The sequence below is a fragment of the Squalius cephalus genome (assembly GCF_949319135.1).
Source record: "Squalius cephalus genome assembly, chromosome: 4".
NCBI lineage: Eukaryota > Metazoa > Chordata > Actinopteri > Cypriniformes > Leuciscidae > Squalius > Squalius cephalus.
The window spans coordinates 40897974-40917806 of NC_137125.1; the positions used below are offsets into that span (position 1 = coordinate 40897974).

The following is a 19833-nucleotide window of genomic DNA, read 5'->3' on the forward strand; positions in this document are numbered from 1 at the left end:
GTAACATTATGAATGTCTTGTTTAAAAACTTACTGACCCCAAACTTTTGAACAGTAGTCATGTATCACAGTGCAGAAACCACGTATTTTAAATTACATTTGTGCATTTGCAAAGTGTGAAATGAATGAAACATGAAAACAACATGGACCAAAGACATGTAAACTACCAAAAACGGGAAGATGAGACTCTAAAAAAGAAAAGAATGCTCACGCAAACCTGTTTTTTCTCATCATAGTCGCGATGTTGCCCATTACAGTTCAGTACAGGCATCAGAACCGTGTCTCTTCGTAGCAGATCGTTTGCGTGTGATGGATAGGGATGTGACGGTGAGGAAATTTTCCCGCTGGTTAATCGACATGTGACAACACTGGTATCACCGCTGGGGGGGGGGGGGTTCCCTCTTTTGCACCTCGCTAATTTGGAAGCGAAAGTAAAATGTGCACGGGCGCACAGGCATTCATAACAGTGTGGAGCAGAGCGAGCATTTTTCAATAAATTCCTATAGAAATTAAGCTTCCATAGGAATGACCTGAAAACGCTCACTCTGCTCTGCGCCAGTGGACACGCACCGTTATGAATGCATGTGCGGCTGTGCACATTTTACTTTCACTTTCAAATTGCCAATTTGGGAGCAGCAATTGCTTAAATGGTGGGTTCATTATTATTCTTAATGAAAAACACAACAAAACAGTTAATTGACAAACTTGAATAAATGGTGCTTTTACATTTAGCTTTGAAACCAAATCTCCACGAGTTCTCAGCTGGTCGAAAACCATCATATGTAGGCTACGTACATACAATGAGCGCATTTATCCCAGTACACAGCATTGTTTTGGAAGTTCGGCAAGTTCCGTCTCAAAATAGGCAATGCGTCATAAAGCCCACTGATCAGGTTGTGAACGTATCCCTACGCCTTTAGGTTCAGTGTTAAAAATGCTAATGTGAACGCTAAGCGAACCAGGACTAAATGTTTGGTTTTTAGGTCCGGAGACTCCGGACCAAACGAAACGAGCGAACTGAACTATAAGTGTGAACACACCCAAAATAATGCAGACAACTTGTTTTAACCACAATTGGTTTCAGAACAGTGGAACTTCCACTCAGTATGACAGCGGTGAGCATTGGGTCTCTAGCTGAAACTGTAGTAGTGAGTTGAGACTCACTTGAGAACTAGCCTGTGTTTGAGGCTTTAGCTGAATGGCCCTCATCTCTGCTGAAAACATCATCGCATCTGTTCTCCACTGCCCTAATGAACCATGAGCACCATGGTTTTGCCCTGTGCAACTCAGGCTATTTATTAGCTCTGTGAGAAAGAGTTTTTATATTAGATCATGGTATAATGTAGCTCTCTAATGTTAGTTTATGACTTTCAGAACAGAGATTCAGCCCAGATTTCTGCCTCATTGCTGCACTGATGTGCTGCTTCAGGTTTATCATGTCCCTTCATTAAGTCAAAACACTGGAAATCACTTCTCTCTTTTTTTTCAGGTTAATGAGATCTAACTTTACATTCATATACACATATTTTTTAGCCTTTAACAGAAGGACATCATGTCCTTTTCTTGTCAAATGAATACAGACCTTATCTCCATTTTAAATGTCCTGTCCTCAGTGAATCTAGTAATGTTCAGCTTGATTAGCTCAGTTCTTTGACCTCCCTAAACCTTTTATGTTAAATAATTTAAGAACTCAAACCTGTATATATATTCACTCGAATTGAGAAATGTCGCTAGACATTCTGCAGAATGTGGTGCTTTTAACAGAAGACGAGGTGTAATTGCTCAGATTAACATTAAGTAGGTTAAGTCGTAACGCAGCAGGAAGTGTTGTGGCGAACACATTGTGTCCCAGTGCTCTTTTTCTTTTCATTAATTTCATGTCTCCGCTTCACTATACAATTATTAAAGGTGCAGTAAGCGATTTTTGAAAAACGCTGTTGAATGTGGATCGGATCGAACACCACAACAAACTTGTAGCCAGTCAGCAGTCAGGGGGGGTGTTCACTCATGATGGAAGAGTGAGCTGAGCAAGAGGGAGATTTGAAGAAAGACTGTTGAAAGAGAGATGGCTGAGAGAGACATTACAAAATGGAATATCACTGGAAAAAGGTGGTTATGATCAGGCATACTGCACCTTTAAAAGACAGAAAAATAAAAATAAAAAAATGTATTGTTTAGTGTATAAATTAGGATGATTTAGGAGAGCTGAAAGTTTTGTCCCAATCGTTACGATTTCTACTCTTGTTTTTGTTTTCCAGGCAGGTGTTTAATGTTTGGTGTTTTATATTGTTAATTTTACTTTAAGATGTGCAGAATGTTTTAGCAGTAGCAGATTTTTCGCCCCTGTCCTTCCATATTTCTCCTTTCATCCTCATGCCTGTCAGTCCTCAGTAGGAGAATGAACACCCCGCTGCTGTTTTAACCTCTTCCATCATGGAATATCAACTATATGAGTGTTTAAGTGTGCCACAGTACACCTGGAATACATACAGTGTCCTAAAACTACATATAGATATATTAGATATAGATGTATTAATGTGTGTTGCACATGACTGTTGCACAGTCAGAGTGCTTTGGTCCATCTATGTGGTTGTGTGACACTCACCTGCTTGCATCTCTTGTTTTCTCTCTTCTCCCTCTCATTCATGTGTTCTCTATGATGTGGACACTGGATGTGAGATGGAACAAAAGATGACGCATATGTCAATAGTCAATCTCAACAGGAAGTATATAGCTGTGTTTATTCATAAGTTTATTCAAAAGTCTCATCATTTAATCAGTGAAGTGACTTGAATTTCTCAGTGAAAGCTTGTGTGGCTTCAGTAGAGTTGGGATATCGTGCACAAGTACAGACTACTTTTGTGGTTCTTTTTTGAAGTTTGAAATCTTCAGTTTTTGTTGCAGCTGCATTGAAGAGTGACCAGCATAGTACTTCAAAATCCTCCTTTTGTGCTCTACAGAAAGTAATACAGCTTTGGAACGTTACAGATTGTGAGTAAAAGATGAAAATTTTCTTTAAATGAACATTGGGTTAGTTTCTAAGCATCCGACAAAGCTTGTCTGTCACACTGTGCACTTATATAACATGAAAAACGCTTCTCTTGACAATAGACAGTACATAGGCACTGTGCGGACTGCATTGATATAGTCACTTCTTTTGCTCAGTACTTTTAAAATGTTCTAATGTTTCAAATGAAATCCAGTGGAGATATTTTTACTCAATATTTAAAAACTAGCTAAAAACCAGAGGTCAGTATTTGTTTTCTTCCAGCAAATTGTTTTCTGGCAGATCTGCTCAGTTGCTCAGCTGCATTCATTTCTTTTTTGACATCAGCCAAAAGAGCAGAAAAACAGCATAAATTCAAGAAATGGATGTACAACCATGAACTTGAGGTGCGGTCAGAATCTCAATGTATTTTTTTTTTCTACATTGGAAGGTCTGAATGGTGTTACAGATTTTTTTACGGCTGACATTATAATAAAATGGTTTAGATTCGATTAATTCCATCCCATCTTGTGAAATCAGACTGCAACTAATAATATTAAATTATTGAATTCTCAGTAGCAGCAAACTCTGATCCCTGACTCAGTCTCTCGGGGCAGTGCAAGTAGCTCTTATGAGCCGGCTTCCCCTCTCAGAGGCTTACGTGTCTTCTGCATGCGTCTCGGTGACCTCCAGATGCTCAGGAGAGGTCTGTGTGAGAGCCAAGAGTGAAAGAGGGAAAATACTGTGGTCTTGTAGGGTAGAGGGCACCTCTAATGGAGGCTGTGTGAGAGGATTTCTACCTCCGGCAGCCATGTGCCTCACACTGCGAGGCAGATTGGATAGCATGAGGAGTCCAGAATAACTGTTTCTTCTCACTCATCATTCTATTAGATCACCGTGGCAGCCAGATGATGAAAAAAAGATCCTGGATAAACTTATGAAATGATCAAGGGCATATATCCCCATCATATGTGAATATAATTACTGTGGTCTTGAATCAATTGAATAATTTTGGATTCTCATTAGCAGAGCTCCACAGAGATAAATGACAAAGAGTGTTTGTCTTTTGAGTGTCAGTGAGATTCACTTATATTCTCTTGATGAAAGCTATATGCATCTACATAAATTACAGTTTGAAGCAAATTCCAGACATACTAAAACAAAATAAAATACTTTATTTTACAGTGCCCTTGTTGCACGTTACATGTATAGTAATAACAGTAATTTATGCATAATTACATGCAATTAACCCTAAATTAAACCCTATTCTCACCTAGCCCTATGGTAAGTATGTGTTGTTAATTAATATTGCTCAGTACAAGGACACCTTAAAATAAAGTGTAACCCACCATACATACATTTTTTATTACTATTGTTAAGGCCCGTTCACACCAAGAACGATAACCAAATATAACTGATAACTATATTAGCATTCGCACCAACGGACGATAATGTTCTGTTTATTCTAAGCGTGCACTGCAGTTTTGTTGTCTGTTGCTTTAAATGCTCGAGCTCTTTAAAGCAGGATGGATTCAAATTGGCTGTCTGACTCTGCTGTTATAGTTGTGGTGTGGACACTGGTATTCCTTTATATTTTGAATGATTTTTAGAAATTGTCATAGTTATCGTCCTGGGCCTTTAGTCTGTGTACACGAGTACCAAATGTACGTTTATGCGATTTGATGTTAAAAATACCAAAAATTTGATCTACGTCAGCTTTAAATAATGGACCAATCAGATGACTCTGGAGGTGGGATAAATATTTCAAGGGTATTGAATTAATGTGCACTAGCGTTCAAAAGTTTGGGAGCAGTAGTTTTTTTTTAAGAATTAAGAATGTTTTTAATTCATCAAGGATGTGTTATATTGATCAGACAGGTACTATATAATGTTACAAAATATTTCCATTTAAAACATTTCTTTAAACTTTATAGTCATATAGACAGCGAGACCCATTGTGTTTAAAGGGTTAGTTCACCCAAATATGAAAATTCTGTCAGTAATTACTCACCCTCATGTTGTTCCAACCCCGTAAGACATTTTTGATGAAATCTGAGAGCTGGCTCACTTCTTCATAGGCTTATATGTAATTTCATCTACCAGCCCAGAAAAGTTAGTAAAGACATTGTTAAAATAGTCCAAGTGACTACAGTGGCTAAACATTAAGTTTAGCAAGCGACCAGAATATATTTTGTGTGCAAAAATTCAAACAAACATGAAGACTTTATTCAACTATTCATTTTCTTCTGTGTGGGCCTCTGAGTGAGTTCACGTAGTGTAACAGCGCAACGCTTCTGGGTTGTACGTCAGAACGTAGGCTCACTATTGGCCAGCATCACATACATGACCAGCGTCGGCCAATAGTGAGCCCACGTTCTGACGTACAACCCAGAAGCGCTGCGCTGTTACACTACGTGAACTCACTCAGAGGCCCACACAGAAGAAAATAGTAATTACTGACAGAATTTTTATTTTTGGGAGAACTAAACCTTTAAGTCAGCCATTTTCCCCATCCCCATGTTTTGTGTTTACTAACACTGAGAGAGCCTCTATCTCAGAGGACTTGTTAGATAGAACTCTAATCTCGCTCTGTCATGAGAGGAAGGAAACCAAGTTATCAGGCCTGGTATAATAGCATTGTCTCGTTTCTTTAATCGTTAGTTTCTGTCATGAATATCAGGAAAACAAGTGTCGGAGGTGACATGGCACCTCTCTAAAATGATCAGATTAAGTGTTCACAGTTGTGCTAACAGGAGAGGAGGGTGTCTCTGTAGCAACGCAGCGCAGCGGGATGCACATGCTGTTTTCTGTTGCTACGGAAACATCAGGTGATTCTATAATTATCCTTCTTGTACTGGCGGTCTCAGCTGCCACGCCCTTTCGGCCGGCTCTTAACCACACCTGACAGCCCAAGATTCTCAGAGTACAAGACAATGTCCCTATTTGCGTCACGATTCACATACTATCCCGTTTTGTAGTTATAAATAGTACGAGTAGTGTGTTCACACTGAAAATTCTATAAAGAAAAAGTGCACTTTGATGATGCACTTAACAGAAAGAACGAAGTGTGGAATGATGGACACTTCATGCACTCAACTGTCGTGGAGGGGGAGGGGCATCAGACATCAGACTCAGAAGCACAAAAAAACGTATAAAATTCATACACTACACGGGTTGAGTACATAGTGTATACGTGCATCGCGTATAGTGTGTCATTTGGAACGCAACTCCTGCCTCTCTCTCTCGCTAAACCAGTGATTTCCAGTTAGGGTTTTACATACCAGGTTTACTAGATTCCAGGGTACTTGGAAGTTTGTTTAACCTATTGAAAAAGCACAACAAGTTTCTTTGACAGTTTTTCATTTAAAGTTTAAAACTAAAATTAATTCATAACTGAATAATATAAGTCATGAGCAGCATGGTTTGGTGCTGATGAAAGTGTTTTTGAGCCTATTGATGGGGCTGTGTGGGCACAAAATACAAAAACTGTAGGAAAACATTGATCTAAACACACACTGATCAGGGAGACTTTTCCTTTTCTGTATTTATGCGAGTGATGGCGCTTTCCAGTTTAATATCTGCTGCTACTCGCTGATAACGCATCAGAGCATCAAATTAAACTGATCCACTTCTGTGTTTATCCACACGTCTTCTGACTGCAGGCCCTGATTAATAACTTGAGGGATGGAGGGAGAAAAGAATCAATGGAGCCTTGGTTTAGCCTACTCTTTGTATCATGCACCCTACAAAAAAACACTGCGGGAAAAAATGCACTTTCATCTTTGCCCACTTTGCCCATCAAATCATCCAAAAAACTGTATTTCTGTCTATCTTCTCCTAACCTCATGCATGTAGGAGAGAGCAAAGTAATGGCTGGTTTGCCATCCCAGGAATAAATTATATTGTAAAATATATTCAAATAGAAAACATTTATTTTAAATTGAATTGATATGTGCTGCACGATTAATTGTTAAAAGATTGCGATCTCGATTCAAACACCCAAGCGATCTTATTCCTAAATGACAATGATTCGGTTAGGTCTATTAAACCTTTGACAAGATTGTATCATTACATCATTACACCAGTAGGTGGTGACAAGTGACTGTTAAAAAATGTATTTGTTATTGAATCATTTACTCAAGAGATTTGTTCTTAAACTGATTCATCCAGTAATGAAACAAGTGAAGTCTTCATGAGGGAGTCATTGAATCATTCGTTCAAGAGATTTGTTCAAAAACACTGATTCATCAAGTAATGAAACAAGTGAGGTCTGTGGCTGCATCCAAAATCGCATACCCCTCTACTATATACAGTAGTAGGCGAAATACAGTATGTGACAAAACTGTAGTATGTCTGAATTCACAGTACTCATAAAAGAGTAGGCAAAAAGTACCCGGATGACCTACTTCCGACAAGATGTGCATACGATGTACACTTTACTATCCCATGAGGCCACTAGGATTTATGAATGGCAGTGAAATGACGTAACTGACGCTGGTGGGTCACATGACAGTGACAACATAGCGAATGTAGTACCCGGATTACATTCATACTACACACATTCATACTATTTAGAACATACTTTTTTAGCTGTCGTGAAGTAATTACTTATTCAAATTAAGTATCTACTCTAGAGAGTATGTGATTTCAGACGCAGCCCATATGAGTGATTCATTGAATCATTCAATTCAAGAGATTTGTTCAAAAACGCTGATCCAGCAATGAAAAGTGAAGTCATTGAATCATTCATTTAAAAGATTTTTAAACAATAATTCATTTGAATTCATTTTTAAATAGCCATAAACATTTTGTCATAAGATATTACACACATAATATTACATTTAACACCAATAATATTTGTCAAACCACTCCAGTGAACACTGGGAGGTCAGAGAAATTATAGGGAATTGTACCTTTTTTTTCTTTCTTTTTTTTCCTCAGTCCATCATTATCGCATTCATGTAATCAGGAAGCTAGTAATCACTTAAAAGAGGAGATGACCGTTGTTGTAGACCAGGTTTATTTCTGCTGTTTGTGACATTAAATCTGTCGCTCGGGATGCCCCTTGCCATTTGTTGCGCATATATTAGCCTTTACGTGATTGATTGATTTATTTCATTATTTCTGATAATCTCCTAAAACTGCCTGTAGGTTGGCTGAATAGAAATTACACTGTGGAGCATATCTAATTGCCCTAATTAGCATATGCAGATGAGCCTGTTATCTTGTGTACAGAGTGTTGCTTATGGTAAACACAGGACTAATCACTTTAACGAATTTAGCTGTTAAAAATGCTGGTAATTGTGCATTGTTTAAACAGATGGGTTCCGTTTGCGCAAGCATTCAGACAGGAAGTGTTGAGATGAGTGCTCTCCAATCAGCTTCCCTTTCTTCTCGTCCTCATCATTGACACACAGGGTAGCCCTCTAATTACTCTGCTTTAAACGAGCCGTATCCCCTTCCGAAAGAATACACGTAAATGAACTCTTCATGTCTTCCACAGATGTGTTAAAAGACTAAGTGTACACTACATGACTGACTGACTCATCACCCTGCACACTTTCTCATTTTATGACATGTTGGTGGTGCTTTTTACACAACTAAGGAAAAAAGAAAAAGATGCACACATCACCTTTAATATACAAAAAGGCTAGTAAAAGTCCTGACAGAAAGCAATGCATAAGGATGTAGTGTAACGACAAATTATTTTTTCCGAAGTGTTGACAACTTAGTGTTAACTAATAATTGTTATAAACTGGTACTACCAACAAAATATTAGTACATTCCTGGAACTGGGCGTCGTTAAACTACATCCTTATGCATCGCTTTCTGTAAGGACTTTTACGTGCTTTTCTCAACTCAGTGAAGTGACGTCTGTGTCCGGGTTAGCAGTAGCATGAGCCGTCAGGCAAGTGTTATTTAAATAAACTCCTGATGTACTTACAAACTTCCCAATGCCTCGTTTTATGAGTACAAAACCTAATTGTACTACTGTAGAAGTTTGGCGCCATTCTGGGCATTATTAGTGGGGTAATTTACGAGATACAAATTTAGAGCCAATAGCACCTGCGCTAAGCCATTCGGCTGATATCTCGAAATAAGCTCTAACTTTAAAAATTTTCAACCAAGGGAAAAAGGGGAGGGGGGAGGGGGAGGGGGAGGGGGGTTTGGCTCGATGTCATGGTGCAAAGGACCCTAGGTTGATTTTACTCCGAACCATCCCTTTAATAAATTATTTATCCATGCACATCATTTATTTTAATTCATGTGTCCTCATCATTTTTAATCAAAATAACTTTGCATCCTTGTAGCAATGACATCTCTTCTCTGATGATGTGTTTACTGGCGCAAGGGCAGGAAAACCTGTCACTCACATGACATCACATAGGAAACCACAACCACCCAATCAATTCCCAATGGACAAAATCCAAGGCGACGTCTACATTAATCCGGATACATTTGAAAATGGCTTTTGGTTTAAATGAGTGAGTACATTTTCTGTCATCTTTGCAGGACTGTGATATGAAGAGTTTGCAAAGTAACATATTTTAGCAACAGTGTGAAAGTGAATAGCACATGACAGGCACAATACTGGTATAAAAATGAATATCTATTGGTACAATATGCGTCACGACTAAACTTGCGTCATCCTTTTTAAATACCTCCTTTTGACAATCCACTTTACAATGCGAAAACGGTATTTTAAAATGTATCCACTTTGGAGAGCGTTTTCATTAATAAAAACGCTGTCTCAGTCTGAACGGAAGGCCAAAATGGAGAGAAAAATATGCTTTTTCAAATGAAAACGTATTAGTGTGGTCATGGCCCAAGTCACATACCTGTTTTACTCAGCTATAGGGCCTACATCACAATAGGGAAGAAAAGACAATCACAACTTCTGTTTCATGCCGACTTTAACAGTTCTGTTCTTGTATTATCTTCCCAAGGTCACCAGGAGGTTTTTTTCAGGCCACTTTGAGACATTTGGACTCATATTTATCTCTGTTCATTCATCCACATCCCTGCGTTCACGTCACATATCAGCAGATCCCATTATAAAACTGGACTTTCAAAAGAAGCAATGGACCTTGACGGATCCAGTCCTCTATTGAGAGTCAAAGACACACATGCACATATGGTTGTCATGTGACATGTTCATCAGAGGTGGTGCAAAATCTTTGTTCAAGGGTCATTCATTATGTGTGGAGGGAAACCAGCAGAAAGCACTCTAGCCCAGGGCATACTGTTCATGATTTTGACACAAGAACAACAACAAAGAAAAGGCTACTAACTTGCATGTTTGTGAGTACGTGCCAGTTGTTACACCAAAGTTTCCACGATTTCGTCATGTCTTCCAGAGAGCTCTCAGGTTATGCACCTACACCCTTGACTGCCTCTGGAAAAAAAAAAAAGTTTATGTAACAAGACGGAAATTCAGGCAATCTCAACCGTAAGGTGGATTCAGTGCGGGCTACTCTAGATGTGGAACTTGAAATGGGTAACCCCAAATAAATATAGAAGGCACCATTGCTGTGCTATTTGTTGAACATAAAGTGGAGCTGACAAAAAATCCCATCATACTCTCTTTCCCCAGTCCTTTCCTGAATAACAGTGTTGAGAATTGTGAACGGTTTTCTTCTGTGAGAACTTGAGGGCTTCCTGTTACATCAATATTTAATATGAAGATTCCTTCTATACTCCTACTTCTCTATCCCTCGTGGGCTCAAACAGCACCATCCCAAAAATACCATCCTATAGTAAAGAACTGAAGTTGAAAAAAGGACATTTTAAAACCTGTCCTGAAGGCCTCTGTCCACTGCAAATTTTGAGTGTTTCCCTTATATTGGATAATCCTATTCAGGGCTTGCAGTCTCTACTAATGATGTGATGATTTGAATCAGGTGTGTTAGATGAGACATAAGTAAAAAGAGTAAAAGTACAGATACCTTAATAAAATATGACTCCAGTAAAAGTATTAAGTAGGCTACTCCTTTTCAATTTTACTTGATTTTTAATGTAGCCTACTTAAATTATTAAAAGTAAAAAGTACTGAAGTACTGACTGATGATTTAGCAATTTTATGTACTGCATCCTACTGCTCAAAAAATATATGTAGGGAAGGGGGTTTAATGTACTAGACACACAGATAACGTTAGAGCTAAAATAGGTTACAAATCTCAGTCTGACATCACTGTGAATTATCATTTAAGTAGCCAACACTAGTAAATAAGGAAGATTATGCAGATCTGCAAGTAAGAAAACGTTTTATTACCAAAAACTTTAATATTCTGATAACTACTACCGATAATTAAAGTGTGCAAAGCAAACAAGTGAAAATAATAGGGCTCTCCCCGACTAAAGATTTTTCTAGTCGACTAAAGCCCTGTTTGTTTTCTTTATTTTACAACGTTTTGTTGTTATTGTGAGTTTACACAAATAAAAGTAGACACTTGGCAGTTTTGAATGATGTATATGAACATAAATGACGGAGTATTTGAAGATGTTTCCGATGATATCAGGTAAAAGGCAACTGATCGCACAACAGTCATGCAGTAAAGCGCGCACACTCCAAACAAACACTTTGATATCGCACATTTATCTACGTTGACTTTAGACAGAGCGGCAAAGTTACTTACATCATGTTTAAATTGATAAGGCTATATTTGAGGTCGATGGATGATTGACGAATGCCCGACATAGCCTACTGTAATTATCACAAGGACCCGCCGCCGTTAACTATCTGTCCCTCACGGACAGCGTGACGACTTTGCCACTTCCTGTGGCGTTTTTTTTTTTTTTTTTTTTGCTGCAACTAACCGAATAACATTTTGGTCGACTAGCCTCTTTTCGATCACTGGGCAGCCGTAGAAAATAATAAAATAGCCTATTATTATAGAAAGGAGGAAAAACAAAATGTGTGTTGATATTAACAATATAAAACAACGTCACAATTGGTTAACATTTTAAGAAGAAAGCTGTACAAACATACCAGTTTTACATCATTTGAAACTGTTACGGCAGCAGGGAAGTTGCATGGGCATTCATTTACGTTATTTAATGTTTATTTTTATGTTTAACAATTCTACAACTCAGAATTGGTGACACTTTTCATGCCATCAGTCGCGCGCTGATCGGATCAGTCCAATTCACCAATTAATTGTTCAGTGCGATTCGTGAGGGATACCCAAAAATTTACTCACAACCCACACAACTGTTTGGTTACTAACATTCTTCAGAATATCGTTCTTTGTGTTCAGCAGAAGGAAGAAATTCATACTGCTTTGGAACAACTTGAGGCTGCGTAAATTATGACAGAATTGTCCTATTTGGGTGAAATATCCCTTTAACAGGTTGATTGCAAAGAATCAGTCAGTTTATGAATAGGACACCTGGAGGTCTCTGAGCAGGTGTCGATTTCTTCAATTTAAGATAACAAGGAATGAGTAAAAAGTATGATATGCTTTGGAATGTAGTGAAGTAAAAGTTTCCCAAAATTAAAAGAACTCTGAAAAAGTAAAGTAAAGTTAGGCCTACTTGAAATAAAATCTTATTTAACAGCAACAAAGTAAAAATACTTTGTCCACCACTGAAAATGTGTAAAGGCTTGGGAACCACTGGCCTACAATTCTGTACCAATAATAATACCTCTATACAGGCCTACAAGTATCATTCCTGCACTTTGCAAAAAGTCTTGGCATTAGAGCTGAAAGATTAATCAAAATAAAATTTAAATTGCGATATGGCTTAGAGCGATTATCAAATCGCAAAGGCTGAGATGTAATTAACTAAATATATGTGCGGTGTGTTGATATATACATGTGCAGCTCATGATCCAGAGTTTTCAGTGTCTCAGTGCGGCTCGATTCATGTACAGTAAATGCTGCTCCACATGAACTCCATCTCTACATCTGAGTTTAGGTCACTTGCAGTATTTTTCAACACAGTGTGGGCCACCATTTTCACAAGGTTTGTGTAATAGGAAGCATTTATATACCTATTATTGCCAACAAAACATAAAGGACTCCCTGCAGCTGTCTGCCAAAATAAAAGCTGTATGGTTTAACATTTGAAAATGTCTGAGACATTAGTATTGTAATTTTGTATTTTTACTGTAAAATAAAATAATTTTTCCTTAAATACTTGACACTTTATTTTTACAGTGAAATATATTTCTTAATTTGCTTAATTTTTACTTGCCATGATTTTCAAATGATGAAGCTCCATTTTCTTATAGTATATCAGTATGTCTCTTCCAGGAACCACTCCACAGGGGCTTCACGGCAAATCCACCATCAAGACCAGTGATGTGTGAATGATATAGATTTCCAAGTAAATATGCATTAAACATGTACATGATTCATTCATGTAAATGTTTACATGCTGTGTGTGGATCTGAAGAGCTGATTCACACGTGGTAATGACACAGGTGTTTTCCATAAGAGAGTCTGTCTTGTTTCATGTCGTTTCTTTATGCCTAAAGCCTAATCATACCCAGTATGGCTGCGGGGCTTAATATTTTAAACATCTTTTTAGAGACAAATCTGATACAGGATGTCAGGGTAAGTCAAGCCTGTTTCTTTGTGTTTCACTAGCTTGACTATTTTTTTTTTTTTTCACAGAAAATGTCATCTACAAGAGGCTGCTGTCTCAGAGTGGAGCAAAAAGATTTCTTCTCATCACCATGGCTACACCAACTGCGACAAATCGGTTTTCTGACCAATCCTCTGTTCTTTCTTTCTCACTCTCTCTTGGCTATGAAGCATTTCAGTTAATATGAAACAAAGTATCTGCTTATGACAAGAATTATGTGAGCTTATTTCACAAGAGCCAAAGAAGCTACAGCTGTAAACAGTAGAAGTTCAAGGCCCCAAGGTCTACAGCATATTGGCTCGTTTCCACTGAGCGGTACGGTTCGGTACGGTACAGTACGGTACGCAATTATTTCCGTTTCCACTGTCAAAAGTTGCGAATGGTACCAAAATACTGAACCGTACCATACAATTTTTTTGGTACCCTTCCGTTGGGATACCAAGCACAGTGGTACGGTACTAAAGGGTGGAGCTAGACTCACTGCAGAACGTTGATTGGTTGACAAAATAAGAGGCGCCATTTTTACAGTAGAAATACAATACTACTGTTGTGTCATGAAATGTAGTTTTAAGAGTTTTTCAGGCAAGAATGTAGTTGTTTAAAGCTCAAATCTGTGGTTTATTTATAAAGATGTATGAAACTTTGATCCAGGTTGTGAGATCCATTCCAGGCGATCACCAGACGCTCGGCGCTCATGTACCCCGTCTGGAACAGCCTTTCCTCGGCTAGTCCTCTGTAGTGTTTAAACATGAGATATCATTCGTCTTGTGTATATCTAACGGGTGATCTTTGGTCTCGTGAATCTATCATTTGTTCCCTGGCCAATCGTTTTGGCTGAGGGTTAAGTGAAATTTCATAACTTTATATTTAGGCTATTTAAATTTACCGTTGTAACGTTAGAGCGCTGACTTTGTATGTTTGACTGAATTGTTTGCTTTATTTCTTGTTGTATAGCTTCTTGTACCTTTCACTTATACTTTTATAATGGTTATTATTGATAAAACTGAAATTTAATTGAACAAAAAGAGACAGGGTTGAGTTTTGTCATTTTTAATTTTATTACAGTGAAGATGATCAGAGTACAAATGCACATATTGCCTGAACCATATTAATAAGTTTAATATTTTTAAAATGTAAATGAAAAGAGGCAGGATTGTTTTATATTTTGTTTTGTTATAAATAGGCTAATGTTATACATGCAGTGAACATAATCAATAGAGATCAAATGTTGACGTAAAGTAGTTCACTATGGCTACGTTCACACTGTCAGTCCAAATCCGATTATTTTTGTATTCGATTGGAATCTGATCTAATGTCCACACTGTGTATCGCAACTGTTCAGATCCAATTTGTGTCCATGCAGCTCTTTGGCAATATGGCAATGATGTTGCATTGATGGAGGGTTTTGCATTTGCAACAGATGTTGTTTTATTTAAATTTTACAACATGGAAATGTGTAGCCGCCGCGCTGGACTACTGCGTCTTGAGCCTGCTGCAGAACTGTAGGAGGCTGGTATGCACAGCTTTTTTCCTCACTCTTGTCTCTGCAGGTTTCAAAATATGTTTCAAAAATAATAATTTGCTGCTCGTCCGGCACTTTGCAACACAGCCTTGTTTCGGCAGCGACTTTCAGCATGTTTCCTATAACAACGTCTGATGTTTACATTTTACGTGGCGTGAGAAAATTACATAAACCACGCGAAATCCGATCAGAGCGTTCAGACTGAAGCGGATTTCCTGATATGTCATTTGATAGGATTTCAAACCACATGGATGTAGCTTGAAACGGATTTCATGTGATTTTCTTTTTTTTTGCTGTTCATGTTAGCTAATTCTGATCAGATTTCAATCGGATATGAACAAAAATCGGATTTGGACTGACAATCTGAACACAGCCAATGTCGGGATAAGAAATAGAAGGAAGAATTGTCGGGTCGTCAGTCCACGACTAAGCAGCTAGCTCGTTCAGATCTTTACCACATATTAACTTTAGTTTGTCAAAATTTCGTGCTCTTTCCTGCTCACTAAGTCCTTCTCTAGATAATTTAGCAGCTTCCACGTGTTTTTTCCGTGGTTTAGACATCATAAATTTGTGTAACAATGTGTTCAGTAGTACATAAACAGTGCAAACCAAGCTGTTGTTTACATCAGAGTATCTCCAATATGGCCGCGCATCTGGGTAACTGACCAAACCGTGATGTAGGTGCAAACCCTCTATATGCGTTGCCTGAACCACATTTGTGTGTCTAATAATGTTTAAGATTTCTTTAAATGAAAACGAAGAGAGGCAGTGTGGTGTTTTATAACATGTTTCGTTTTATTGTTGCCTAAAATATACAGAGATAACCGGAGAAGCAGAGTGAGTTGAGTGACGCTTTCAAGAATGCTGCTGTTCCATTTGCAGAATTACTGGACTCGCATTCTCGGGAGTCATTCTCCTGAGTCGGACTTGGTAAGTCCGAACTTTGTGTACTTGGTATTGAGAAACGCTTAATGTCGGTGCTTGTCTTGTGACAAACATGCCGAGAAGCAAGAACAAGATCTGCTATGTCATCCATTGTTGTTTACTATGTCGCTTTGTTCTTTGCACGAAAATTATGTTGATCGCTTCTTTCCGGCATAGGCTACCACGCCTATCAAGTAAGAGTACTGTTGGCGGTGGAAACGCAAGCCGGATCAGGGTTTACCATCCCGAATCATACTGTAGCAGCTGAGGGAGCTGGTATTGGTTTGATTTCCTGAACATATGGTAGTGGTCCACTCCACAGGTCCTTCACATCAATGGGGCCTCAAGCACCTTAGAGACAAACCCTTATCTTTACAAGGAGTTTGTGCAGTTTCAAGAATCTTTCTGTAATGTGTAAGTATTGGTTTAAGAGCCCTAAGTCAGGAAAGAGCATTCAGATTCAGGCTACTCAGGTTCTGGGTTGGGTCTGCTGAGTTCTGTGAGGTGTACGATGAAATTTCAAAGTGTAAACACCTTTCATGAATGGACGTTTGCCAGTCATGAAGGGTGTCCAATCAGCAGATGGAATGGCATGTGAATCACTGTGGTACCACTAAAAGGGAAGGACAAGCAAGAAAAAAAAATTCAAATACAATACAAAGTTATTACAATTTCCATTGACTCAGCTGACTTTTATCTGAGTGTTCCACTTCCCTTTTAGACATGAAATAAACCCAAATCATGGGTTCAAATCTCACCTTTTCGAAAGAATGTAGTTTCATATTATGGTTAAGTGTAATTATGATTTAACCTATGTTAAAAACAACAACAACCTCAAACTGAATGTTCTCTAATAGTTTTATTTCAACAGTTTTGTACTTTTGAAATCAGAGATTCAAATCTTGCTTTTACAATGTTCATATTAGGTTAAGGAACAATTGTAGTTTAGTTGTGGTCATTTCTCAGGAACATATTAAAGACAACAACCTCCAACCAATGATTCTCTGATGGCTTCATATAGTTTCATTGTGGTAATTTCTTAGAAATAACATAACTAACAACCAAAAACCAAAGGTTCTTTGTTTGCTCAGTGTTAGAACACAACTTGTTCTGAAATTACAGGTTCAAATCCTGCTTTTTCCAAGTTCAGAAACATGTCTTAAATATAGTTTAAAACACTCATTTTATGTGAAAGATCCTCTGGCTTAGTTGTAAAATCCAGTGCTTGGATGACAAGGATCATGGGTTTGAATCGCAAATGGACTAAAAGTGGTTAGGTGTAATGCTGGAGTGAAAAATGTGTGATCGGCTGAACATAACTTAATCAAAACAAAGCTTTTGTATTAAGAGACACCTCTATCTTTTGTCTAATGCTCAAGTGTCAGACTCTATAGGGCTGCCATGCTGCAGTTCCAACACACCTGCATGCAATTGTAGAGTAATCCTGAAGTCCTTGATTAGGTGGTTCAGGTGTTTGGAGCAAAACTTGCAGGAAGACGGCCTTTCAGGAGAAGAGTTTGAAATCACTGCTTCAACTGAAAGACAGTACTCTCTTTGGAGACAAAAAGGGAGGGAGAAGAAAGGGGGAAAGCCAAACTGGTCTGCCATTCTTTTGATGACAGCGACAGAAGATAAGCGAGGTTATTTGGTGGAGATTCATGCAGAGTGTTGGGTCATGCATAGCTGCTTTTGACATCCGAACTGTCACTTGGTGCTTGCTCTTATCTCCCTAGGCCTGTCATCTTGGGTTATTTCACCAGCACTCCGCCACTTCTAAAAAGACCCTCATCATACTGAGCGCAACCTCCAAGCAGCCTTCCTTCACCCTCTTCCTTCATGGCAGAAAGCCATATGCGAGTCAGATCTCTCACTGTGCTAAAATGCTTTCTGGCTCTGACTTTGCACGGAAATGGAATCCTCTCCTGCCTGATCATGAGCGCATTATGAACAATCGTCCATTTGTATGATAATCACATCTGGGAGCACAGGATAGTAATGTAGTGTAATTTGATGTAATGTTTAAAGCTGATCGGACACCAATCTATTCAAGCCCCATCTGTTCACAGGATGCCCCTCTCTGCTCATGCTCTGGGGTTGGCGGTCAATTGCAGGTGCCGTTTAACTTGATCGGCGGACGGGATGTGGCAGTTGGGATATGAGATAAAACCGAATTACTGAGCACTGACAGCCGGGTTAAGGGTCACACAATGGACAGCATGCTGAAACGCAAAGCAGGAAAACCACATGAACTCACCCACTTCCTGTCACAAATAGACCTTGCTAATGGATAAGACTGCTGATACTCCATGAACAACTGCCAGATGTAGGAATCTAGAGGTTTTCAAGCAGCTTTTGAAGAAGAGATATAAGCATCTGGAATGGCATGAGAGTGAGTAAATGATTAACTATTCCTTTAAAGCACCAGTAAAGCCTGCATATGCCATTCGCAGTCCAACAGTATCTCAGTAAATAGGGTTTATTGTTGAGCCCTGAACTTAGGGTTTATTGTTAAGGGCCTGTGGCAAGAATGAGAGAGTTTTGGGCCAGTTGACAGAACTGTTATTTTTGTGCCAGTGCTGCATTGTCACACAAGATTGTGCATTCATTGAGTTTGTGCCTTGCTGAGGTTTATTCTACATTGTTTCTGCAAATTCAGTTGAGCTGTCACCGAGATTATCTAGCTTGCTAACATACATGTGATGTTGTCGAAACTAAAAACGACTTGTGATTGTCTTGAAAGCATCTGCAAGAAACCCACAAACCAATTGGTATTGTTTTGGATCATATGCCATTGATTCCAGCCAAAGTGAGTTTATAGTTTACAGCTGTATAATTTCTATCTTGTTGCAAATATTCAGTGCATTACTGGCCTGACTTTTAATGGTGGTATGTTTGTTTGCTTGCTTGATATGGTAGTATCCCTGTCTGCCAGATGCTTTTGAAATGGCTGCTCTTTTTCAATGTCTGGAAAGTTTATCATTCTCCAGGGAGGGAGAACAACAGCTCTCTAGAGTGGCTAAATTAGATTTACCTCTAATCCAAAATACAACCAGTCCTGTTCCACAGATTAAGAACTTTCTAATTTAATAATAGAGGGAAATGATTAGAAATGATTCAATAGAAGAAAAAAGGATTACATCAAATGGCCATCAATTTTTCCCCCCGCTGCATCAGAGATGAACTCACCTGTTCTCAGCATCAAAGTGAGAGGGCTCTATTATTTTCCTCAATCACTATTGCTTTTACTCTGAAGGTCTTTAGAAGGAACGATTTCTCTCAATTGCAGGTAAGCGTTCCTTAATCCTGCTATATGGATGACCATGGTAGCCATCAAAAGCTGTTCTCCATTAGTTGATGGCTGATGCTGTTTGTCACTTCATTTGAACTCTTTGCAAATGAGAGTGTATGTGGGCTCGGGGAGGGATTGTTTTTAATGTGTCCAACCCCCCACCCCCCCAGACTTTAATCAGTGGCCATCAAAGGGCCAGGGGCATCACTCTGTAAGTGATTTCTAATCATATCTCTGAAAGGCAGACATATATGAGAGCATGTAATGGAATGGATGGTTCCGGTAGCTTTTGCATTAGCAGCCTAAAGGCTCTCAACTTTTGACCTTGACCTTGACCTCTCTTCCATTAGGACACTCCGACCTTAGATAAACACTTTCGAGTGGATCTTTGTAACCATGTTAAACTCCTAAAAGACATTTAAGAAAGTGCTCATGTTTTAGATTACTGGGAAAAAAAAAATTCTAATTTAAAAATTCTACTTTTTTCCCCATAGAATATCCTGTCTTGCACAGGATATGTACC

The 19833-nt window shown here is 38.6% G+C and overlaps 1 long non-coding RNA gene across 2 annotated transcripts in view; it reads right to left on the minus strand.

The window, feature by feature from the left end:
- The window catches only part of LOC307157526, a 32192-nt gene extending 21816 nt beyond the window's left edge, over positions 1 to 10376 (minus strand). The window contains exons 1-2 of one of the 2 annotated variants that reach the window (XR_013821024.1): positions 10278 to 10376; positions 2601 to 2667 (exon numbers count right to left, since the gene is read on the minus strand). This is a non-coding gene — a long non-coding RNA (uncharacterized lncRNA). The remainder of the gene's footprint in view (positions 1 to 2600; positions 2668 to 10277) is intronic. The other variant, XR_013821023.1, reaches the window with a different exon arrangement.
- Positions 10377 to 19833: the final 9457 nt, after the last annotated feature.